Source organism: Anomaloglossus baeobatrachus, chromosome 6 (genome assembly GCF_048569485.1).
Source record: "Anomaloglossus baeobatrachus isolate aAnoBae1 chromosome 6, aAnoBae1.hap1, whole genome shotgun sequence".
Taxonomy (NCBI): domain Eukaryota; kingdom Metazoa; phylum Chordata; class Amphibia; order Anura; family Aromobatidae; genus Anomaloglossus; species Anomaloglossus baeobatrachus.
This window is the reverse complement of record NC_134358.1, coordinates 172596294-172623487: the sequence shown is the minus strand read 5'-3', so window position 1 is coordinate 172623487 and position 27194 is coordinate 172596294. Positions and strand designations below refer to the sequence as shown.

General features: G+C 43.9%; 1 protein-coding gene across 3 annotated transcripts in view; it reads left to right on the top strand.

Moving 5' to 3' along the window:
- DLGAP1 (DLG associated protein 1) overlaps positions 1-27194 on the top strand; it is a 928622-nt gene that overhangs the window by 815329 nt on the left and 86099 nt on the right. The window lies entirely within an intron of this gene.

Sequence of the window (27194 nt, the reverse complement as noted above, 5' to 3'; positions counted from 1 at the left end):
GAATCATATTTAATAGTACTAAAATGTCATAAAATAGTGAATTTGAAGGTCGTGAATACACTTTAAGTGCTAAACAGTGATGTACTCCTTAGTTATTCGTGAATAAGAAGTTACTATTGGCTTATGTTAGAGTAAAGATTAAGTTTGTATTACACAACTAAGGTGTTTCTTAACTGAGTGCAAACGTAAGAATAAAATAAAATGTATCTAATATCTTGTTCTAGACTGACGTAATACAAGAAATAATGCATCCAGAACAGTCAGATAAAGAAAATAGTTAAGGCTGCTTTACACGCAACGACATCGCTAACGAGATATCGCTGGGGTCACGGAATTCGTGACGCACATCCGGCCTCGTTAGCGACGCCGTTGCGTGTGACACGTACGAGCGACCGCTAACGATCTCACTTACCTCAAATATCGTTGATCATTGACACGTCGTTCATTTTCCAAATGTCGTTGAACATCTGGGACGCAGGTTGTTCATCGTTCCTGAGGCAGCACACATCGCTACGTGTGACACCCCTGGAATGACGAACAACAGCGTTTCTGCGTCCTCCGGCAACAAGGTGGGAGTGTCGATAATGCGGCTGCTCTCCGCCCCTCCGCTTCTATTGGTTGCCTGTTGTGTGACGTCACTGTGACGCTGCACGAACCTCCCCCTTAGAAAAGAGGTTGTTCGCCGGCCACAGCGACGTCGTTAGAAAGGTATGTGCGTGTGACGCGTGGTACCGATATTGTCCGTCACGGGCAGCGATTTGCCCGTAACGCACGAACAACGGGGGCGGGTACAATTGCTAGCGATGTCGCAACGTGTAAAGCGGCCTTTAGAGTTAGCCATAAATCTGGGAACTCTGTCATCTGCAATCTCATCACTTTATTCTACAAAATTGTCTTGGTGATATCTAAAATCCTTATATGAAAAAATGTTCATAGCGTACGAAACGTACATTGTAGTGCCGGGCAATGGTTGTTTGCTTAACTGAAACATCGGCCCGGATTTATTAAAATGTTTTCACAAGAAATCTGAATGAGGTATAACGTGGCACTTCTGGTGTAGATCAGGATGCTTCGGTAAGTTCCAAAGCCGTAATGTAGAGGTCAAATGATCCGAGCACTCACAAAAGTGTGAAAATAATTGCTTTTTATTAAACAGTGCGGTGAATCCAGGTATTGTTGAAAACGTTTCGGTCTCAATTTAGACCTTCGTCAGTTCAGCACGTGGCAGCACATTGAACTTATGAAGGTCTAAATTGAGACCGAAACGTTTTCAACCACAACTGGATTCACCGCACTGTTTACACAATTATTTTCACACTTTTGTGAGTGCTCGGATCATTTGACCTTTACTTCACCAGAAATCTGGAATAAAACAGTTTGACAGTTTGAGTCACAAAATTTTAAGCAATGCATAGTTGTGCAAAAACAATTACGCCTTTTGCCATTTTCAAGCAAGTTTCGCCCAAATGGCTGGAAAAAGGGCATGATGCCTCATATCGTCTAATTGCTGATGAACTGTGGTGTATCTTACTCCAGACCCTGACTAGAATAAGATTTGTGGAGAGGCATGTGAAGGCGCACACCACTGCACTTCTGAATCATTCAGAGGCATTTGTCTCTTAATGAAAAAGGAAGATCTAATTCCAACCTGTCCCACCCATCATGAAGACCAGCATCAACAATACCGGTCTTTATGAATTGTCACCATTGTGATTGGTTGGTATTGTTAGTAATTTGTTACTTTTAGCATTTATTTTTAGTCTGAAGTCTTTTCGATGAGATTTTGTACTGCGTGATTCAAAAACATGATGTAAATTGATGGCAGTATTTGTAATTGAGCAAACATAAAACTAATTTATTAACCTGAAAAGAGACACTATGTTTCCAAGTCAGTCTTTTTTCTGATTAGTAGGTTTCCAAGGTTTATCTTTACATTAAAAAAGTTCAAAGTAATTTCCATTGGTGACACAGCAGATGTTCAGCTGTCCAGTTCTGTCCAGACGAGTGCCAGCTTATGCCTAGATATGGACTCTACTGTATTAGTGATACGTTGGCTGAGGTTGATTCACCAATGTTGTGATGGCCTCCAAGATTGGCAGATCTAACACACTGCAACTTCTTTCTATTGGGCTACAACAAGGACTCTGTGTATCTGCCCCCGCCCACCTCAGTCACAGCATATGAACGTCTTGAGACAACATGTCACTAAAGCAGTGGAGTCCACGTTGAGAATATGCTGGAACGAATTTAGAGAGAACTGGACTACTGGATATCTTCCATGTCACCAGTGTGAATCGCTTTGAAGATTTGTAGTGTATAGATAAAACTTGGATGGATATTGTGTCTTTTCATATTAATAAATGTTATGCTCTCTCAGCGATGGATATGGATATGATTTTGCACACTCCTTTTTGGTTGTTTTTAGATGTTTTAACTTATGGACTGCACTGGACTTCCCTTTTTTCTCCTTTTTGGTTACCTTATAGATCCAGCATATCACAAAAGTGAATACACCCTCACATTTGTATAAATATTTTGTTATATCTTTTCATGGGACAACACTGAAGATATGACAGTTTGATACAATGTAAAGTAGTCAGTGTACAGCTTGTATAACAGGGTAAATTTGGTGTGTCCGCTAAATAACTCTACACACAGTCATTAATGTCTAAACTGCTGGCAACAAACGTGCATACAACCCCTAGGTGTATAAATGCCCAATTGTACCCAATTAGCCATTTTCCCTCCCCAGTGTCATGTGACTGTGATTCATTAGTTTTACAAGGTCTCAGGTGTGATTGGGCACCAGGTGTATTTAATTTTGTGTTATTGCTCACACACTCACTCATACTAGTCACTGGAAATTCAACACGGCACCTCATGGCAAAGAATTCACTGAGGATCTGAAAAAAAGAATTGTTGCTCTACATAAAGATGGTCTAGGCTTTGGAAGATTGAGAACACCCTGAAACTGAGCTGCAGCGCGGAGGCCAAGACCATACAACAGTTTAACAAGACAGGTTCCACTCAAAACAGGCCTCGCCATGATTGACCAAAGAAGTTCAGTGAACGTGCTTATCGTTATATCCAGAATGACAAAGGAGTGCTATCGGCATTGCTGCAGAGGTTAAAAGGGTTGTGAATTAACCTGTCAGTGCTCAGACCATATGCCACACAATGCATCAAATTAGTTTGCATGGCTGTCGTCCCAGAAGGAAGCCTTTTCTAAAGATGATGCCCAAGAAAGCATGCACACAGTTTGCTGAAGACAAGAAGACTAAGGACATGGATTACTGGAACCATGTCCTAAAGACTGATGAGACCAAGATAAACTTATTTGGTTCAGATATTGTCAATCGTCTGTGATGGCAACCAGGTGAGGAGTACAACGACAAGTGTGTCTTGTAGTCTGTAGTCAAGCATGGTGGTGGAAACGTCATGGTTTGGGGCTGGATGAATGCTACCGGCTGTGGGGAGCTGCAGTTCATTGTGGAAACCATGAACTCCAACATGTAATGCGACATACTGATGCAGAGAATGATACCCTTTCTTCATAAACTGGGCTGTGGTGCAGTATTCCGACATGATAAATGTCGCGGGCGGAGGAGGGGACGCTGCGCTCACCCACTGCTCGGGTCCGGCTGCTGCTGCTCGGTGGTGGCTCGAGCGGTGGGCCGGATCCCAGGGACTCGAGTGGCGTTCCTTGCCCGTGAGTGAAAGGGGGGTAGTGTGTGGTTTGGGGATATTGTCCGTGACGCCACCCACGGTTGTGGTGAAGTTGTGACACCACCGCTGCTCTGGACGGGGATCCCAGGAGCGATGACAGGGAGCAGCTTGGATGTTGTTTCTCCCCTCCGTGGGTAGGGGGGTCAGTTGTCCCGGGGCCCGGTGAGGGTTTGGGGTTGACAGGCGGGTTACGGGGCCTGGTGAGGTGCAGGGTCGCGGCGGCAGCGCTGTGCCGCACGGCACGGTGGTACTCACTCAGCCAGTAATTCACACAGAGCCTCTGGTCAAACAAACGGCTGGATGGACGGGTCCCACAGGCGGCTGCGGTTGTTCTCCTCCCGGTAGGTTGATGGTGACTGCCTTTCCCTGCACCTGTGTTGTGTTTACGGTTCCAATGGCTTCCCACCGGTAACCCGCTCCCCAGCTTGGATGGATGCTGAGGGAGCCCCTTTTGCCCGCAGGCTCTGGCCCTGGGAACTGTAGCCTTGGCGGTGACTGTGTTTCCCTCTACGGTGTGAGCTGTTGCCTTCAATCGGGTCTTGGCTGCTGGGAAACCCCGAAGGTTCCCTTCGCTAATGGATTTGACCAGTTTTACGGCGACTCCTAGCCTGGTCAGGGTCCGTAGGCCCTGCCGGATGGTGCTGGCTTCTCTTCACTCACCGATCCGGTACCGGCGGGCCACCGCCCGTCCCTGGTCCGTACGGTTCACTCCAATCAGCCTCTCCTGCAGACGGTCACCACCGTCTGCCAACCTTGCTGAGTGCCCGGGCCACACACCCGGACACGGTCAGTCTCCTCTGCAACCACTTTCCTCTCCAAAACTTATCTGAAAACTTTTTTCCCGCCTCCAGGACTGTGATCTCCTTGGTGGGCGGGACCAACCGCCTGGCCCACCCCCTAGTGTGGACATCAGCCCCTGGAGGAAGGCAACAAGGATTTGTGTTTGGCTTCGGTGTGCCTAGCCGGGGTGTAGGGTGTGTTGGTGTAGTACCTGTGACGACCTGGCTTGTCAAGGGTGCCACAATAAAGACCCCAAACACAAGACGACCACTGCCTTTGCTAAAGAAATGGAGAGTAGAGGTGCTTTACTGGACAAGCATGTCACAAGATGTAAAGCCTATTGAGCATCTGTGGGACATCTTCAAATAGACGCTCGAGAAGCGCATGGTCTCTAACATCCACCAGCTCCGTGACATCATCATGGAGGATGGAAGAGGACTCCAGTGGCTCCTGTGAAACTTTAGTGAACTACATACCCAAGAGAGTTAAGGCAGTGCTTGAAATAATGGCCACAGAAAATATTGACACTTTGGGCACGATATGGCCATTATCACTAAGGGGTTTACTCAGTTTTGTTGCCAGCGGTATACACATTTATGACTGTGTGTTGAGTTATTTAGAGTGCACAGTAAATTTCCACTGTTATATAAGCTGTACACTGACTACTTTACATTGTACCTAACGGTGGCTCAGTGGTTAGCACTGCAGTCTTGCAGCACTGGGGTTATGGGCTCAAATCCCACCAAGGACAACATCTGCAAGTAGCTTGTATGTTGTCCCTGTGTTTGTGATGGTTTCCTCCTGATACTCAGGTTTCCTCCTGATACTCAGGTTTCCTCCCACACACCAAAAGATAGGGAATTTAGATTGTGTTCACAATGGGGACACTGTTGTTGATATATGTAAAGCGCTATGAAATTAACCCCTTCATGACCAATGATGTACTATTACGTCATTGGTCGTGTCCCTCCAGTTACCATAGGCACCGGTGGAAAGACTGCGGTACTCCACACATGTGTACTGATCTGATTAGCAAACATGTGTGGCTAACATGTTAGACAGTGCTATCAAACACTGACAGAGCGATTTAAGGGGGCTGCGGTGGGCATCGTGCTGTTCCCCGCCGCCATCGGTAGCCCCGTGATGTGATCATGAAAGCGCAGGATCAGATGATGACCCCTGATGCTGTCATGAGACACTTCTGAAGCATTGCTGAAGCATCACTCTGATCAGGACAAGAGCTTGGACTGTGCAGGGATAAAGTCCCCCTAAGAAGACTATAGGAAGACTAATAAAATATATAAAAAATGTGAAAAAAACAAGTTATGAAAAAAACATAAAAGTTCAAATGCCCAAGCTATCAAAATATAAAATTAATTAATCTGATTGGTGCACAGAGTAGGGAGAAAAAAATTCCAAACACCAAAATTAAGTTTTTTGGTTGCCGCAACATTGTGTTAAAATGCAATAACAGGCAATCAAAACATCACATTTACACAAAAATGGTATAATTAAAGAACGCCAGCTCAAGATGCAAAAAATAAGCCACCACTGAGCCCCAGATCCCGAAAAATGAGAACGCTAAGGATGTCAGAAAATGGCGACAAAAGCGCTATTCTTTTGGACAAAATTTTTTTTCACCACTTGAATAAAAACAAAAGTATACATGATTGGTATCTACGAACTGCAATCAACCTGAGGCATCATACAGACATGTTACTTTTACCATAACATCAACACATTGATTAAGAAAAAAAAAAGTGTGTAATTTCACTTTTTCCACAATTTCTCCATATTTGGAATTGTATCCCCATTTCCAGTACACTATATGGTAAATTGAATGGTGTGATTCAAAAGTACAACTCAACCCTCAAAAAAGCAAGCCCTCATATGGCAATATTGAAGGAAAAATACAAAAGCTATGGCTCTTGGAAGAAGGGCAGGAAAAAACTAAATTGGAAAATTGCCCGGGTGAAGGGGTTAATGGTGCTATATAAGTGAATAAATATTATTATTATTATAATAATAATAATAATAATATCAAAGTGTCAGATCTTCCATGTTGTTCCATGAAAACATATAATGAAATATTTACAAAAATGTGATGGGTGTACTCATTTTGTAAATATATGTATGCAACTGGTTTTAAAGCCCACTCTGTCCTATTTTTCTGCTTTGAATAAGTACTTTGAAATATTTTCACAGATAGTGTGTTGATATAGTTCAGATAGAATTGTTACTTTTTTATATAAACTCTACTATTTAGCAATGTGTCCTAATCTAGGTGATATCAAGAGATGTTGCAGGCTGTCTACATGTTCACTTTTTATTTGCAGCTTACTGATCTAATAACTTACTTGTTAAGTAGTGTGGTCATAGATATAAATGGAAAGATAAATGGAAGTCATATCTTCCCAATAAAGTACAGTGATTTACAAAATAAGCACAATTTTTGGGAGGTAGCAGCCAGACAACAAATATTTCTAATGAGCTTTTCTCACTCGGAACTCAAAGAGCGGTTAGGGAATTAACTGATTCATTTGATATAAAGTAGAAAGCAAATGTCATATTTGTCATCAAACGCCAAACTGAGTCTTGAGTCTTGTGTTAAATGTGTCCACGGATTATATCGCTCTGATTGATCCAAGTAATTAGCTCCAAAGAGCAGGCGCTGGATGATGGAAGACTAGGCCTCCAAATATTTTATGGTGGATCATGGATGTGGACAGTTAGGGGTACTTTGCACGCTGTGACATCGCTAGCCAATGCTTGCGATCCCAAGCGCGATAGTACCCGCCCCCGTCGCACATGCGATATCTTGTGATAGCTGCCGTAGCGAACATTATCGCTACGGCAGCTTCACACACACTTACCTGCCCTGCGACGTCGCTCTGGCCGGCAACCCGCCTCCTTCCTAAGGGGGCGGGTCGTGCGGCGTCACAGCAACGGCATGCGGCCAATAGAAGCGGAGGGGCGGAGATGAGCGGGACGTAAACATCCCGCCCACCTCCTTCCTTCCGCATAGCTGGTGGAAGCAGGTAAGGAGACGTTCCTCGCTCCTGCGACTTCACACACAGCGATGTGTGCTGCCGCAGGAACGAGGAACAACATCGTATCTCCTATTGGTGCGACATTATGAAAATGTCCGACACTACACAGATCACCGATTTCCGACGCTTTTGCGATCGTTTAGCGGCGCATCTAGGCTTTACACGTTGCAATGTCATTATTGGCGCCGGATTTCAATTTGACCCCGACGATATCGCAGTAGCAATGTCGCAGCGAGCAAAGTACCCCTTAATTCACGCCTGTTGATCAGACAGTATTTTTTTTTTTAAGTATCTGAAGCCTAAGTTGCTGATGGCTTTAATGATCTCTAACCACATTTTAAATATAGTTTTCTAATTCTTAGGTAGACAGCGCAGTGTGCGAAGGATTGGTTTTATGTTTTTATGGAAGTAAGGCAAGGTTGTTTGCTTAGTTAATAACCAAGCTGCAATGTATTGTAACTCAAGGTTAAATAAATAAATAATAAAGGAATTAATAGATAAATAAATAAGGCGATACATTGCTTTGCCAGTGAGGCTTACATATATGTCATCAGTGCAGAAGTCCAGGCATAAGGTTATCTGGGTGGAATGAGATGTTTATTTCTTGCTGACATCGCAGACAAGGTGAAGAGGTTGACTTGGCATGTCTTCCTTTAGCATACAGAATATTATAAGGTACTATCAAATAAGAAGGCACACAAGCAAAATATTATATAAGGATACACTGTATATACTGCGTGTGAATCAAGAATTGAACATGTCCCCAATTTTCTACGTAAATATATTGCTAAAGGTGCTATTAACATGAATTTCTCACTAGATGTCTGTAACAACGTAATTTATGAACATCTATGGTTTGATTTCTTTGCCTGTGTGGATTAGTTGTGTAATAGTGAGAAATTACACCAGAAAAAAAAGTATTGAACACATGAAGAAAGAGATGCAAAAAGCCATAGAAAGTCATGACAGCATCTGAAATCTATCAGTAATTAGAAGGCAATCCTGCCATTTAGTGAAAAATAATAACATTTGGTTCAACTGAACTGATAGTCTATAAAAAGGTGTCTGATTACTAAGGTGCCACACAGGAAACATCTCATGATTGGTTTAACCTATGAGCTGTCTTAAGACGTTTGCAACCTTATTGTTGCAATACATACTGATGGCATTGGTTGCAGGAGAATTTCTAAATTACTGAAGGTTCCAGTGAGTACTGTTGGGGCCATAATCCAGAAGTGGAAAGAACATCATTTCACCATCAACTGGCCACAAACTAGTGCATCCCACAAGTTTTGAGACAGAGGAGTGAAAAGAATTAACAGAAGAGTTGTTCAAGAGCCAAGTACTACCTTTGGTGAGCTACAGAAAGACCTGGAATCAGCAGGTTCAACTGTTTATAAAAAAAAAAAAAAACAATAAGTAATGCACTTAACCTCCATGGTCTGTATACCATGCAAGACTCCACTGCTAAACAAAGAACTAAGCGCTTTTAAATTAGCTCAAAAATATTTAGACAAGCCTGAGAAATACTGGGAGACTATAGTCTGGTCAGATGAGACCAGAATTGAACTCTTTGGGTGCTATAATACACACCATGTTTGGAGGCCAAAAGCAACTGCATATTAACCCCAAAACACCATCATATCAGTGAAATTTGGAGGTGGGAACATCATGGCGTGGGGCCGATTTTAGCATATGGCATTGGCAAACTTCATAAAATTGAAGTAAGGATGAATGGACAAATATACAGATAAAAATCTGCTGCCATCTACCAGGATGATGAAGTTGAAATGATGGTTGACATTTCAGCAAGACAATGATCCCAAATATACAGCCAAGGAAACTCTCAATTAGTTCAAGAGAAATAAAATAAAGTAAAGCTGCTAGAATGGCCCCAGCAATCATCTGACCTGAATCCAATAGACAATTTAATGAAGGAACTAAAGCTCAGAGTACATAAAAGGAGCCTACGGAAACTACCGGAAGAGTGTTTATGTGGAAGAATAGACCAAAATCACACCTGAGCAATGTATGCAGCTATTGTTTCCAAACTGGAGACATTTTGAAGCGGTCATCATCATCAATGGTTTTTGTACAAAGTATTACATTTCAGTAAACATGTTCAATAGTTTTTCCATGTGTTATTTATAATTTTTATACATAATTAAATTTATGGACATCTATGATTTGAAGTTTTTGCCTGTGTGGATTGGATGGGTTTTTATGGAGATTCAGAGAGAAATTCACTTTTAGTAATATATTTTTATTTAGGAAATTGGTGATGTGTTCAATACTTATTTCCACCACTGCATGATTTCCAATCAACTGCTATATGAGCGGAATATTTGTTTATGGATGCAGCTTTTACTAAAACTCTCATATTGTGTAGTGGATCTCTGGGCGGACCATCAGTCATGGTTCTTGCAGGTAGCTGTAGGCAAAACACAGATACTCATTCGAAATTCATGATGTAAATACATGCATCAATTTTCTGATTTTCTGCTATTAGTAGCTTCATTAATCCCACCCCTCTGTAACATTTGGCTTCCCTTAACCCCTTAAGGACTGGACAATTTTTAGTTTTTGTGGTTTTGTTTTTTTCCTCCCCTTATTCCAAGAGCCATACCTTTTTTATTTTATCATCTAAATAGCCAGATGAGTACTTGTGTTTTGTGGGATGAGTTGTGCTTTTAAATGGCACCATCCATTTTATCATATAAATATAAACAAAAAGTGAAATTCTGCAATTATTTTTTGGGGATTTTTATTACAGCATTCATTTTACCATAATACTGACCTGGTAATATGATTCTCTAAGTTAGTACAATTATGTAGACACAAAATAAGTATAGCTTTTTGTTTTATTTAAGTGGTGACAAAAATTCCGATTTTTTTTTTTTTTTTTTTTTTTTTTTAATAAAATCTTGTTTGTGTCACGACTTTCCAAAAGCTGTATTGTTTTAAAGGGACACTGTCAGGTCCAATATGCACCTAGAAGCACAAGCAGTTCTGGGTGCATATTGCTAATCCCTGCCTAACTGTCCCTGCATCTGGTAGCATGACCGAAACTCCAGGATCATATGCACTGAGCCAAAATCCAGCAGCATAGCAGCGGAGAGGTGAGATCATACTCTGACGCTGCGCATTTATTTAGCATGTTAGCACACCCACAGGGGCGTACTAACATGCTAATGGGGCAAGACTAGCAAGGGAGGCAATGCCTAGGGGATTAGTCCCCTCGCTCATTAGCATACCATAAAAGATCTTTAGAAATACTTTTTCTAAAGATTGCTTTATCTATGCTACTATATACAGGGATGGTTAGGCAGGGATTAGCAATATACACCCAGAACTGCTCATGGCTCTGGGTGCATATTAGACCTGACAGGTTCCCTTTACATTTTTGCGATCTGGGACTGTGTGAGGGTTTATTTTTTTGCGCCCAAACTGCTGCTTTTATTGATATTATTTTGGTGTGAAGACAATTTTTTTGATCGCCTGTTATTATATTTTATTCTGTTATTGCTACGGCTGAAAAACTGCAATTGTGGTGTTTTTTGATTTTTTTTTTTTTCTTGTTACTCTGTTTACAAATCAGATTAATATAATTTATATTTTGATAGATAGGATGTTTACAAATGCAGCAATACCATATATATTAATTTTTTGTTTATTATTTCTTAATGGGGTGAAAGGTGATTTTTTTTTTCTACTTTTTATTGTATTTAAAAGTCCTCTTAGGAGCTGATCACTTGTTCTATATAAAGCAGTGCTAAAGCATTGCTGTATAAAGAAGGCACAGTCTCTTATGAAAGCCAGCCATGGGATGGTTTCCACAGGAATATTGTGAAGACAGACACAGGCGTCTTCAGCAGACCCCTGGCTATCATGACAACAAATCTGAATCCTAGGGATCAGAAGAAGCGCCCCCCCTTCTAGCATTCATTAAATGTCACTGTCAGAGATTGACAGTGGCATTTAACAGGTTAACAGCTGCAGCCTTCATCTGCAGGGAAAGATGCAGGCTCAGAGTGCACCATAAGCAGGGAGACAATTTATGATGTGCATAGGGGTCAGTAAGGTTCATTTAGCTCAGTATTTGTGGTAATTACTTCATATTCTTCATTTTCTGTCTTGAGGTTTAGTTACTTGTAATCTATAGATGTTCTACGCATGTTGTAAAGTAAATCCTCCCAAAGAGCTAAAATGTATAAGGCTATGTGCCCACGTTGCGTATTTGCATGCGGTTACGCTGCGTATTGCACTGCAGCGTAACTGCATGCGTCCTGCGTCCCTAGCATTATCTATGAAGATTGTGCAAATTCCATCCCCACGTTGCGTTTTAGAACGCAGCGTTTCGGCTGCTGCCAAGACGCTGCGTTCTAAAAAGCAACATGTCACTTCTTTTGTGCGTTTTGGTTGCAATGTCGGTCTCTCTCTCTGTCTGTCTGTTGGTCTCTCTGTCTCCCTGTCGGTCGGTCTCTCTCTCTGTCGGTCTATCCCTCTCCCCCCTCTTTCATACTCACCGATCACTGACCAATCACCAGCGCGGTGCTGCACGGCTTTCACACTGGGACGGCTTCTCCAGCTTTTGAAAAATGCCGGCCGCTCATTATTCCATCTCATATTCACTGCTTCCCCCGCCCACCAGCACCTATGATTGGTTGCAGTCAGACACACCCCCACGCTGAGTGACAGCTGTCTCACTGCAACCAATCACAGCCGCCGGTGGGCGGGTCTATGTAGTGCAGTAAAATAAATAATTAAAAAAAAACGGCGTGGGTCCCCCAATTTTGATACCAGCCAAGATAAAGCCACACGACTGAAAGCTGGTATTCTCAGGATGGGGAGCCCCACGTTATGGGGAGCCCCCCAGCCTAAAAATATCAACCAGCAGCCGCCCGGAATTGCGCATCGATTAGATGCGACAATCCCGGGACTCTACCCGGTTCATCCAGAATTGCCCTGGTTCAGTGGCAATCTGGATAATAAGGAGTTAATGACAGCCCATAGCTGCCACTAAGTCCTACGTTAATCATTGCAGGCGTCTATGAGACACCCCCAATGATTAACCTGTAAGTGAAAGTAAATAAACATATACACCCGAAAAAATCCTTTATTTGAAATAAAAGACAAAAAAAGCACCCTCTTTCACCACTTTATTAAAATCCCCAAACACCCCTCCAAGTCCGGCGTAATCCACACGAGGTCCCGCAACGCATCCAGCTCTGCTACAAGAAGCTGACCAGAGCGGCCATAGAACACCGCCTGTCAGCTCCACGCAAAAACTGAAGTGAATCATGCTGTCAGCGGAGACGTCACTCAGGTTTCCCGCGGCCACAGGTCTCGGGTGGAGGACTCGAGCTGGCCGCGGGTAACCTGAGTGACGGCACCAGTGATCGCGCGGCTCACTTCAGTGACTCAGCAGATTTGCGGTCACCGGTGAGTCCTTCACCTGTGATCGCAAATCAGGCCGCGGCACACAGACAGAGCCGTGCGATCACAATGAAGTCGGGTGAAGTTCATCCGAGTTCATTATGATCGTGCGGCATTGTCTCGCAGCCAGCCATGCTCTTTTTGACAGTGCGGTCCCACTCGGCTCTGCTGCAAGTCTATGGGGATGCAGCAGAGCCGAGTGGGACTGAACTGACAAAAATGTGCGTTCTGGAAGCATCCAGAATGCATGAATTCAGCAGGAATTCTGCAGTTACAATGCGTCTCAGAACGCAGATTTTCTGCTGAGACGCACATGCAGTGACTTACACGCTGCGTAATAGAACGCAACGTGGGTACATAGCCTAACTCTGATTAGAGTTTCAGGGTTTTTAAACAGAAATACTGTAGAAATAGAAAATATACAATCCTAATTTGAAAATAGTTATTACTCTTTGTAAATGTAAGGAAACCAAGATCACGATGATTTGGAAATCTCTTCAACCATATTTTTTCACAACAGAACACAGAACTCAAATCAGAAAGTGAAAGTTAGCAATATTTCCATTTCATTTAAAAAAATAGCTAATTTAGAAATTGATGGCAACAATTCGTCTCATAGAAAGTTGGGACAGGGTATGTCTACCATAGTGTAGCATTCGCTCTTCTTTTTACAACATTCTATAGGGATCTGGGAAATGATGATACCAATTGTTGGAGTTTTTGTAGGGTAATGTTGAGACAATCTTGTCTGGTGTAGGATTCTAGCTGCTTAACAGTCCTGGGTCTTCCTTGCTGGATTTTTCGTTTCATAATTCATCAAATGTTTTGTATTGGTGAAAGGTCTGGACTGCAGGCGACCAGCTCATCAACTCTTCTTCTGTAAAGCTATGCTGTAGTGATGGATGCAGTATGCGGTTTAATAATGTTTTTCTGAAATATGTAAGCAATTCCCTGAAATAGATATCTGGATGGGAGCATATATTGTTCTAAAAGCTCTGTATAAGGGCTCTTTTTCACTTGCGTACCAGTTCCAGTGCGAGAGCATTGGAAGTGATATTGTAGCGCACCTGAGACCCTCAGGGCACTACAGGGAACTGCATCCTATTGCGGATACAGGACCTACCCCCTGGGACCTGGATTACCAGTGCCGATTCCACCAAAACACGACCAAAACCCTAGTTCTCCTCTCTACACTGGGCATAGAGGGTTAACCATGTAAAGGGGATGATTGCGATGGGAACAAGTCCCTGGGTATAGCCAGCCTGGTGGAAGGGGTCAGCAGTCAGTCAGAGAAGAGTCATAGAGTCGGAAGCACACAGAAGAGGTGTGCGGACGTGCCTGAGCTTGGTCTGTATAACGGTGACCCCGGGGACACAGGAGAGAGGTCGCCAGGACGGGTACTGTACTGAGATACCGCTGGGAGCGGAGCACGCACGGGGCACAGGGCCCTAGGTCAAGTGCAAGTTTTAGACTGTTTGGCAAATACCTGCCCGGTGAGGACACCTTCACGGATGTCACCGAACCAAATAATCCGGGGGCATCAGCAGTAAATTGGGATCGGGGTTCGATCCCCGCAGGGTCTGCACTGCCCGCCATACGGAGAAGGAGACTGTACCCCAAAAGGGACAGTCGGGGTCCCCAAACGCTCCATGCTACAGGGACTCAATCTACAGAGGGTGCCGGGGACAGAGCAACCTAGATCACTACATTGGCACTGGTCCTCCAAGGGACCTGAACCAGCAACCCCTGGGTCCACAGTGAGTAGAGACTGTTAAAGACAACCTGGTGTGGTCTCCATTATTGCCCCACTACATCTCCCAGGCACAGCCCTACCTGCAGTGGGCCTACCATCACAGCTGCCACTACCATCAACTCTGGGAGTACCCACATACAGCAGCGGCGGTTCCCCATCCTTAACCGCAACCCGCAGGTGGCGTCACATGACAAAAACTCTTTTCTCCCCTGTAAATACCCTCATTAACAAAAGGGGCCCAGGGCACGCACGGGAGCGGGCAACGGCCACCAAAGTGACATTCCCATTTGTTGCCCGGGACCGAGTACCCCCTTCTCTGGGCGCTACAATATGCTAATAAGCCTCTGCTGCGGTTGTTAGCTGAGGATCATGCAACTGTGATATGATCTTGCAATCGCATCACAGATGCGGAGAAGATGGAGGTAACACTTTCTCCCCATCTCCTTTGCTGTCTGTCTCTGCGTGCACCGCACTGCAGTTGTATAACATGCGAGTGCAGTGCGATGTTTCACACGCTCCCATAGGCTTACATGGGGGTGCGTGAGCTGAGACTCGCTGCCAAACGCAAAATTCTGTGATTGCACCGAGAGCGCAATTTGTGTTGAGAAATAACAGGAAAGAGGAAACTGCCTCATTGATTAACACTGGTGTGAGTGCAATCCGATTTTTTTTTTTTATCGGATTGCACTCACACATGGAAACCGCAGGTGGTAAAAAGCCCTCATGCTTGGCATTGACAGTGCTTTAAAGATATATAAGCTGGCTGTGCCATAGGCAGTAATATGACCCCATACTATCAGAGATGCAAGCGTTTGAACTGTGCACTATTAAGCTGAATGGTTCCTCTCATCTGGAGTCTGCACGGTATCCATAAAGATTTGCAAATTTTTATTCATCTGACCACAGAACAGTTTTCCATTTTGCCTCAGTCCAGTTTAAATAATCTTTTACTCGGCAGCAGCGTTTCTGGGTTGTGTAGATATATGGCTTCTTCTCTGCATGATATAGTTTTATGGCCTGCAGGGGAAACTTTGTTCACAGACAATGATTCTGTAAGTATTCCAGAGCCTATGCAATGATTTGCATGACCTAATCAGTGATTTGTATGTTTATAAGGCAAGACCACCTGAGGGTCCATAGACCATGAACATCTAATACTGACCGTTGGCTTTGTCCCTTGTGCACAAGGATGTCTCCAGAATCTCTGAATCTTTTGATGATATTATGCACTGTAAATGGTGAGGCATTCAAAACTTTTGCAATTTTAAGTTGATGAATTTTGAGCAATTTTAAGTTGAGGAACATTTCTGTGAAATTGTGCCACAATTTTTAGACACAGTTGATCACATATTACTGAGCCTCTGACTATATTTGCTTCTGAGAGACTCTGCCTCACTAAGATGCTCTTTTTTTAATAGTCAAGGGAGTTATCTGAAAATTGACCTTCAAGATGTTTTTCATTAGTACCATTTACTTTTCCATCCACTTGTTAACACTGTCCAAACATTTCTACGATGTGATGCTATCATCCATTACTAACCCGTCCATACGACCTCGATGTGGGCGGCGAACGTCCCCTTCCTGGAGTGGGAGGGACGTTCGGCGTCACATCGACGTCACACGGCAGCCGGCCAATAGAAGCGGAGGGGCGAAGATGAGCGGGATGTAAACATCCCACCCACCTCCTTCCTTCCGCATTGCTGGCCGGGAGCTGCAGGACACAGGTAAGATCTGTTCATCGTTCCCAGGGTGTCACACACTGCGATGTGTGCTACCCCAGGTATGATGAACAACCTGACATTCAATCCATGAGGAATGAACGACGTGCGTGCGATGAACATTTTACCGTTCATTCGCAATCGCACGTAGCTGTTACACACTACTACAATGTACCTTACGATGCCGGATGTGCGTCACTTACGACGTGACCCCGCCGACACATCGTAAGATATATTGTAGTGTGTAAAGCGGGCTTAACACTAACAGAAACCTGTCTTAGGCCCCCTTCACACGTCCGTGAAAAACCACGCACGTTTTTCACGGACGTGTCAAAGGTGTGTTTTGTCCTGCGTGACCCGTTATGGGCTACGTGTGTTCTCCATGCGTCATCCGTGATGACACAATGAGAACGGGAACTTTCTACTCTCCTGTCCCTGGCGTCACTGTCTGTGGTGCTGAACTTCGGTCTCCGGTCCTGCTGACTCCCCGCTGCTGCAGCTTCCGGCTGCAGTGAAGTGAATATTCAATTAGCGGCGGTCGGCAGCAAGTGACAGCAGCGGCAGAGACAGGAGGGCAGGAGAAAGTGAGTAATGTTTTGGGGGTTTTTTTTCTCACAGACACATGTCTTCTCTCCGGTGCGTGTCACACAGAACACATTCGTGTGGTCCATGTGTGTTACGTGTAACACGTTTGCGTTCCATGTGACACCCATGATGCCGGAGAGAAAACGGACATGTCGGCGTGAGAAACATACGGACACACGTAAGTACGGAACGGACACACGTTCCGTGCACAAATACTTACGTGTGCCCAAAACCACAGGAATACCTAGGTTTACGTGTGTACGTGTCTCCGGTACGTGAGAAAACTGCCAAACACGTACCGGAGACACGTGCGAACGGAGACACGTGCGTGTGAAGGGGGCCTTAGAATGTTAATAGTACATGTGTGCTTGTGAGCATATGCAGTAGGAAGCTCTTCCCCCTCCCTTTATGTGTAGGAAGACCTACTGATCCTAGTGGATATTCTGATCTAATCCTGAAGATATCAGGGGTGCTGATGTTAGAGGAGGCTGCTCACACTGCTATCTACCCTGTCTATCTGAACTAATACTAAAGATAATAGGCATACTGAGGTAAGAAGAGGCTGCTCACACTACTGTTCAACATTTTTACATTACCCAATACTGCACGTACCAGGGGTGTTGGGTAAGTTAAAGCTGCTCACACTGCTGTGTGTATCTTATCTAATACTGGCCATGCCAAGGCTTCTGAAGTAAGAAGAGGCTGCTACCACTACTGTCCACCCTGTCTTTTTTAACCAACAATGAAGATATCAGGGTGCTGAAGTCTGAAAATGTCGCTCACACTTCTATCCACCAAGTCTTTCTTATCTAATATTTAAGATAATAGGGGTGCTGTGACTAAGCAGAAGCTGCTCATACTGCTGTACATAGTCTTTCTGAATGCTGACAACGTACAGTATATCACATAGTATCAAACCTTCACCAGGTCACAGCAGCAGATCTTCCTACTGCACATGCTCATAGGGATCTGTAATATTAAAATTCTAGGGACAATTTCTGTGAGTGCAACAAGTTGACTGCCATCTTAATGTTTCACTAAACAAAACAAATGATATTTGCTAATTAAAGCAGACTTGTCACCAGATTTTACAATGCAAACTGTATGTATTCAATAATAGATCTCTGAGACCTGTTAAGGATGCTGTATTTACCTTGAAAATCCTGATGAGAATGGCTTTATATGCTTTCATCAAAGATTCTCCACTGATCTAGCCAGATTGATAAATCTCCAGTGTTCTCCCTTCATGGTCCTGCTTAGATTTCTCAAAGTTCATTACAAGCTACAGATGTCAAACAGGCTGGGTGGGTGGAAATTAAATACACTTCAGGCTTGTCAGGAACAGGAAGGAGACTCAGACATCTCCACCATAAGGAGTATCTCTGAGAATAGGGATAGCAATGGGCCCCCTAGTCTGAGGGTCAGCTTAGGGGCCCCGGTTTCCCATTATCCCCATAGTCCCTTGTGAGACATCCATTGCTCCTTCCCTCCAAAGGCTCACCCTGTGGCCAAAATATACTGTACGGTCATATATGGGGTATTTTCACATTCATGAGAAATTGTGTGACAATTATGCAGTTATTTTTCTTTATTTCCCCTCGTGAAAATGTAAACTCTGGGGCTAAAACAACATTTAGTCATAAAAATGTAATTATTTTTTCTTCACTGCCAATGGTATAATATTTTGTGAAAGATATGTGGTGTCAATAGACATGTATTTTACACAATGGGGTCACTTATGGGGGGTGTTCTGCTGTCCTGACATCTCCATTTTCTTTTGTTACTCTTATGAAGAGGAAAAATTTGGGGCTAAAACAACATTTTGAGGAAAAAAATGTAATTTTTAATTTTTACAGTCTAATATTTTAAAATTCTGTGAAGCATCTGCAGTTTTAAGATGCTCACCACACCTTTAGATAGATTCTTCAAGGGGTGCAGTTTATTAAAATGGTGTCACTTACAGGGGGTTTCCACTGTTTAGGCACATCAGGGAATCTGCAAAAGCGACATGGCATCCGCTATCTATTCCAGCCAATTTTGCGATCTAAAGGCCCCGTTACACGCAACGACATCACTAACGAGATGTCGTTGGGGTCACGGAATTCGTGACGCACATCTGGCCTTGTTAGTGACGTCTTTGCGTGTGAAACGCAGGAACGACCGTTAACGATCAAAAATACTCACCATATCGTTGACCAGTCTTTCCTATCCCGATTATTGTTGCTCTTGCAGGACGAAGGTTGTTCATTGTTCCTGCGGCAGCACACATCGCTATGTGTGACACCGCTGGAATGAGGAACAACATTGTACCTGCGACCGCCGCCAATGAGGAAGGAAGGAGGTAGGCGGGATGTTACGGCCGCTCATCTCCGCCCCTACGCTTTTATTGGGCTTAGTGATGCCGCTGTGATGCCGCACAAATCGCCCCCTTAGAAAGGAGGCGGTTCGCCGGCCACAGTGACGTCGCTAGGCAGGTAAGTATGTGTGACGTGTGTTAGCGATGTTGTGTACCACGGGCAGCGATTTGCCCGTGACACACAACTGACGGGGGTGGCTGCTTTCACCAGCAACATCAAATGGTGCTCCTTCCCTTCTGAACCCTGCCGTGCACCCAAACAATAGTTTCTGACCACATGTGGGGTATATCCCTGTACTCAGGAGAAATTGCACAACAAACTATATGGTCCATTTTCTCTTGTTGCCCTTGTGAAAATTAAAAATTTAGGGCTAAAGTAATATTTTTGTGGGAAAAGTGTATTTTTCCATTTTCATGGCTCAACGCCATAAAATTCTGTGAAGCACCTGTGTGTTCAAACTGCTCACCACAGCTCAAAATAAATTCCTTGAGGGATTTAGTTTCTAAAATGGGGTCACTTGTGTGGGGTTTGCAATGTTTAGGCACATCAAGGACTCTGGAAATGCAACAGGGCATCAATTATGTATTCCAGCCAATTTTTGCATTCCAAAAGTCAAATGATGCTCCTTCTCTTCCAAGCCTTGTGATGTGCAAAACAGTAGTTTTCCACCACAGATGGTGTATCAACATACTCGGGAGACATTGCACAAGAAATTTTGCAGTCCATTTTCCCCTGTTACCCTTGTGAAAATTAAACATTTGGAGCTAAAGCAACATTTCTGTTGGAAAATGTGACTTTTTTTTATGGCTCAATGTTGTAAAATTCTGTGAAGCACCTGGGGGTTGTACTTACTACAACTCTAGATAAATTCCTTCATGGGTGTAGTATCCAAAATGGGGTCACTTGTGGAGGTCTCCACTTTTTAGTCACATCAGGAGCTCTGCAAACCTGACATGGCATCCACTATCTATTCCACACAATTTTGTCAAAAGTCAAATGGTGCTCCTTCCTTTCCGAGCTGCCGTGCACACAAACAGTAGCTTTCCACCAAATATGGGGTATCAAAGTACTCAGGAGAAATTGCACAAGAAATTTTGAGGCACATTTCCTGTTACCCTTGTGAAAATGCAAAATTTGTGGCTAAAGCAACATTTCTGTGAGGTAAAAGTAAAATGTTAATTTTTCTCTTCCATACAGCTTTAATTCATGGGAAGTACCTGAAGGGTTTAACAAACTTCTTAAATGTGATTTTGAGCACTTTGAGGGTGCAGTTTTTAAAATGGTGCCACTTTTGGGTATTTCTGTCATATAGGCTACTCAACGTCACTTGAAATGTGCTGTGGCCCTTAAAACAATTAGTTTTGTAAATTTTGTTGGAAAAAGGAGAAATTTCTGATAACTTTGAGCCCTTCTAAATTCCTAATCAAAAAAATATGTTTCAGAAATGATGCTGATATAAAGTAGACATGTGGGAAATGTTATTTATTAAATACCCTATTTTGTTTGGTATAGCTAATTAGTTTAAGGGCATCAACATTCAGTTTGAAAAATGTGAAAATTGTGACACCACTCTGCTGCCGCCGACCCATTACTATTCCTAAAGGCCACTTTACACACAGCGACATCGCTAGCGATGTCGCTGGTGAAAGCACCCGCGCCCATCGGTTGTGCGTCACGGGCAAATCGCTGCCCGTGGCGCACATCATCGCGAACACCTGTCACACATATTTAGCTGCCTAGCGACATCGCTGTGGCCGGCGAACCGTCTCCTTTCTAAGGGGGTGGTTTGTGCGGCGTCACAGCGGCGTCACTAAGCGGCCGTCCAATAGAAGCGGAGGGGCGGAGATGAGCGGCCGTAACATCCCGCCCACCTCCTTCCTTCCTCATTGCCGGCGGCCGCAGGTACGATATTGATCCTCGTTCCTGCAGTGTCACACATAGCGATGTGTGCTGCCACAGGAATGACGAACAACATCGTACCTGCAGCAGCAACGATATTTGAGATTAGAACGACGTGTCAACGATATGGTGAGTATTTTTGATCGTTAAAGGTCGTTCCTGCGTTTCACACGCAACGACGTCGCTAACGAGGCCGGATGTGCGTCACGAATTCCATCTCGTTAGCGATGTCGTTGCATGTAAATTGGCCTTTAACCGACATCAGTCCAGACGCTGTGCACATAGCACAGGGCATGAAGGGAGACACTGCACAAGGAAGACAGAACACAGAGGAAGACAGTGCATGGGGGGAGGGGTGATGGGGATTGAGACACTACACTAGGGAGCCACTGAGGGACACAGCAGTAAAAGCACCACCTCTAAAACAAGTGTTACTGATGACGCTTCATTTCAGGGAGGGACAGAAGATGTGGAAGTGGCCTCAGCCTCTGCCCTCTGATGACGCTTTGAATATCCCAGCATACATTGAAGGACCCAAACAAATCGTCATCGGATAGGAAATAGAAAAAAATAACACAGTAGCTATTAGTATAGTTAGGGAACAGTAGGGAATTTTTAAAGCAAGTATATTAGAAAATAGCTTAGATTATGATCTAATTATGGGACTATAATGATAGCAAGTTAAAAGAGAAATGATTTGCCTTTGGACCACCCCTTTAAGGGTTTAATTACAGTTTGTATTGTGACATTTCCCCATTAGAGGTAATTAGGAATGTATGGTAAAATTTATCTACCTACTGTAGTTTTTTTTCTCTATTCCTGGAGAACCCCTATAAAGTGTATTTCAGACTACCTTATACTTTAAGGATTAGAGGAGTTTTCTGCTTTGGACAAATCCTACTTAGAAGCTGATCACAAATAGGTTGAACCCCCCAGCCATGCCTATTGTAAAAGTCCTTACAAGGGGCATTTAGAATTAACAATACAACACAAATCCCTTTACAAAGATGCAACTTCTTTACACCCTTCTTTATCACAAGTCCAGTGGCCAGTGATGGACCCAGCCTCCTGGACAACTTACAAATTACAATAAGACATTAGGTTTTAGAACCGGACCCCAACAATAACCCCTTAATTCCTTTTTCTCTACATACATGTGGAAAATTAGTGAACATTGACATATGGATACATAATTATTGTGCTGTTCATCTCTTCTGCCTCAATACGTTGCGAGAAATGTTGATCGGACAGATGCATTGCTCTTTTGAAGATGAAATCTTGCGTAAGTTCATCATTGCTGTGAATTCTTTTGCTTCTCCTCTGGTTACTGTTCTGCTCGGAGCAGGAAGTGGCACTTGTTCTGTCAACAAAAATGTGAGAAGTAATACTTCTGTTATATCACGCTTCATGTGAGCTTTCATCACCCACATATAGTATGCAGAGCTTCGCAGGTCCTGTCATTAAGGTTATGTCAGACTGACATACAGATCAGATGTAAGGTCGTTCGGTAGCCCATCATATAGGTCACATTGGCCCCTTTTAAGTAAACACATTGGGCCCTAATGAATGAATGCATAATTGAAGGTCATTTCAGTCCCTCATTTCCTTCCTGCAGTATTTAGTTGCTCCTTATCTACAGACTACAAGCTGCCACTTTGCTGGTAATATTAAATGCTGACAAAGTGACAGCTTGTAGTCTGCTGCTAAGGAGCAAGCACGGATCAAAAGCTACTCTCACAAAGATGGAACTCACACTGTATTCGATGGCGGGGATATTTCTATAGTGGTTTCGGGTATTTTGGAATAATGTTTAATTGCCGTAAATACATATGCAAAAAGTGACAAAAGAGAATAGGCTGCATTTGTTATCCTCCCTGAAAAGCTACCCCCACTGATATTAAATGGAAGGAATGTCACAGCTTGTTTTGTCTCATGACCTTCTAACCTTCTTCTTGACCGGTCACTCATCACTGCCCTCCCTTCAGCTCTCTCATGGGAGGACCTCGGTGCTGTGTACCAAGCAGTTCTAATGGATATATCGCACCCTATTCTTCAGAGTTGGACGTAGTTGGACTCCGTATTGTGTATAAGAGAATGGCTTTATCATTGAAATTCATTAATTATTTAATCCAAGCTATATTAAATTCTAAAAAATACTACTATTTGGCGCACTCTATAGCCACACTTCCTCACTGAGCCGTTACAAATTTACTGTATATATCCATTATTTCATGGGACAAAACCTTACAGGAAATAACTAGATTGCAAAGCCAATATTGATATAGAAATACTCAATAAAATACCCCCATTGTCTGTAACTTACAACCAGAGTAATAAGGGGGCAATGGAGAGGAAGTCAGATTCCCAATCACTACAGACAACTTTTATGGTGTCTGCATTCTGTCATTTAAGAGAGACGAGAGACTGTTGCTATGTCCATTAACACATCATGACAGACGCTTTTCAGAGAATGCAGGCATGGTAAACAGAGTCTGTACTGATGGTACCAGGCAGAGCAGTCACGGGGAACTTGATCTTGCCAATTACCGAAATTGTAGCTGATTGTTAAGACAGTATTAGGGGTAATAGCAGCATATTAGGGATTGCTGACAATGCAATTACTAATATACAAGTGACAGATCAATAAAGAATAAATAGCTTCACACAACAATACACACAATATAAACTAAGTGTCATGGGTGGTAGTATTAAGAGAATAAGGTAGTTCCCATAGACAAATATAGAAAATTCATCAGATATTAATGATTTCCCTTGCTTTTTGTTTCTTCAGTCGAGATAAAGCTTCTACCTCATTATTTATAATTATGAAATGTATTATTTTGAAGTAAATTGTGTGCACAATTATTAAGCAATTTGTATTTTTGATGATTAGTTGTATTATTACTTGCACAATTAGTAATGGGGGGTTTCATTGACCCTTACCCTTTACTATCATCGGGCTTGATGACAGCTGTAATTTTTTTCAGAATTTACAGCTGTCCTTAACCCCTTTTAATACTTCCATAGTCACTACACCAGGGCAATTGGGATGAGCTGGGTAAGCGCCAGGATTGGTGTATCTAATAAATGCACCAATTCTGGAGCAGCTCCAGGCTGCTATTTTTAGGCTGAGATGGGCATGGATCTCCCGAACCTAGGAACACCAGCCCCCAGCTGTCTGCTTTATCTTGGCTGGGTATCAAAATTGGAGGGGACTGCATGCCGTTTTTTAAAATTATTAATTTAAATAATCTTAAAATAGCCCGATGGGGTCCCTTACATTTTCATACATAGCCAAGATAACACACACAGCTGGGGGCTGCAGCCTGTAGCTATCTGTGTTATGTGTGTCGCGGGCGGAGGGGACGCGCTTGCCACGCTCGGGTCCGGGGCTTCTGCTGCTGCTCGGTGGCTCCAGCGGTGGGCCGTACCCGGGGACTCGAGCAGCGCTCCTCGTCCACGAGTGAAAAGGGGTGGTTTGTTTTGGGAGATAGTTCATGACGCCACCCACGGGTCGTGGCGATAAAGGGCACCACCGCTGCTGGTAACGGGGATCCCGGGAGCGATGGTAGGGAGCAGCTAGGATGTTGTCCCCTCCGTGGGTAGGGGTTGGTGATCCCGGGGCCCGGTGGTGTAACGGGGAGGCTGGATGGCTGGGATGCAGGGTTGCAGGGGCAGCGCGGCGCGGTGCCGGATGGCACTGGTGTACTCACTCAGGCAGTCAATGACAGAGTCTCTGGTAAACCAAACGGCTGGATGGATGGGTCCCGCAGCCGGCTGCAGTGTTTAAGTGCTCTCCTCGGATGGCTGATGGCGACTGTCTTTCCCTGCACCTGTTAGAATGTTCTGACTCCTGTGGTTGCCCACCGATAGTCCGCTCCCCGGCGTATAGGTACCAAAGGAGCCCGTTTTGCCCGCAGGCGCTGGCCCTTGGATCTCTAGCCTATGGCGGTGGCTGTATATCCCCACGGTGTGGACTGTTGCCTTCTGTTGGGTCTTGGTTGTTGGGAAACCCCTGGGGTTCTGATCACACTCGGATTTGACCGGTGTCAGCGGCTCCAAGCCTAGTCGGGGTCCGATGGCCCTGCCTGTGTGCTTAGCTTCACTCCACTCCCCGGTTCGGTACCGGCGGGCCACCGTTCGACCCCGTTCCTACGGTTCTGCAGAGGTCCACTAACTCTTGCAGACGGCCACCACCGTCTGCCAACCTTGCTGTTTGTGTCTGGGCCCCTACCCAGACACCGACAGTTTCTGACCTCTCACTTTCAGATCTCTACTCAGATCTTTTCCCGCCTCCAGACCTGTGAACTCCACGGTGGGTGGGGCCAACCGCCTGGCTCCGCCCCACCTGGTGTGGACATCAGACCCTGGAGGGAGGCAACAAGGGTTTTTGTCTGACTGGTGTGACTGACTGGTGTGACTATCCAGGGGAGGGGGTGTGTGTGGTGTTATGTCTGTGACTACCTGGTGACTTCCTGGCTAGTCCAGGGTGTCACATGTGCACTGGGTATCAAAATACGAGGGCCTCTACGCCATTTTTTCCAATTATTGTTTATTTTTACACTCCGACGCAAACAGCTAGTGTGAGTGCAACCAATAACAGATGCCGGCAGTCTGACTGCAACCAGTCGCACATGCATGGGCAGTGGAAGCAGTGCATATTAATAAGTTTAATGAGCAGACCCAAAAGCAGTGTGACAGCCACGCAGAAACTCGGTAAGTATAATTGTCCTGCTTAATGCCCGTTTTTCTTCCTTTTCCAGCCCCCTAGCCTTTACTACCACCATTTTACAGCACACAAGTTCGGCTCCCATAGACTTATATGGGATTTGGGGTTGGGGCTCAAGTCCAGGTTCAAGTCTGATCCCAAACTGGACTTTTTTTTAAATCTGGCCTGACCTGCCGCACCTTCACATCTTCAGGTTCGCCCATCTCTAATAACAGCAGTATTTTTCTTGATAAATTTAACTACATATTTAACAAAAAATGTTTGTTTTTTAAGCAGACTGACTATAGCTGAGCAAATGTGCGGCCACCTCTCCATTCTGCACAACTACTTTACCAGGTGGGATTAAGGCTGAGAGAAATCTATTCTTTAGATAGATAGATAGATAGATAGATAGATAGACTTTCCTTGCACAGGAGCCCTTTTCTGTCTGTGTCCGCTAGTGGTGGGAACCACATCTTGTACATATGTTGTAGATATGCCATTTCATGGTGAATCCTTTTGTGAAGATTTATATAGCGCATATTGTTTAAACCAAATATCTTCCCAAGATAGTGGAGTTTGTATCCTCTTCTATGCAGTTGTTAAGTTTATACCGTAGTTCAGCACCAGCTCATATAACGGAGATTCTGCTGTTTGTATCTACTAGTTTGCTGGATATTTTAACCCCTTCACGACCGGTCGAATTTTTTCGCTTTCCTTATTTTTTTTCGTCATTCTTCTTCCGAGAGACATAACTTTTTTTATTTTTCAGTCAATATGGTCATGTGAGGGCTCAGTTTTTGCGGAATGAGCTGTACTTTTAAATGAAACCATAAGTTTTACTATATAGTGTATTGGAAAATGGCAAACAAATTCCAAATGTGGAAAAATTGCAAAAAAAGTGCCATAACACTATTGTTTTTGAGATATTTTATTCACTGTGTTCACTAAATGGTAAAACTGATGTGTGGGTGTGATGACTGAGGTCAGTGCGAGTTCGTTGACACCAAACTTGTATAGGTTTACTTTTATATAAGGGGTTAAAAAAAAAATCAGACGTTTGTCCAAAAAAAGTGGCGCATGTTTTACGCCATATTCCGTGATCCATAGCGTTCTCACTTTTTGAGATCTATGGCTCAGTGATGGCTTATTTTTTGCGTCTCAGGCTGCCGTTTTTAACTG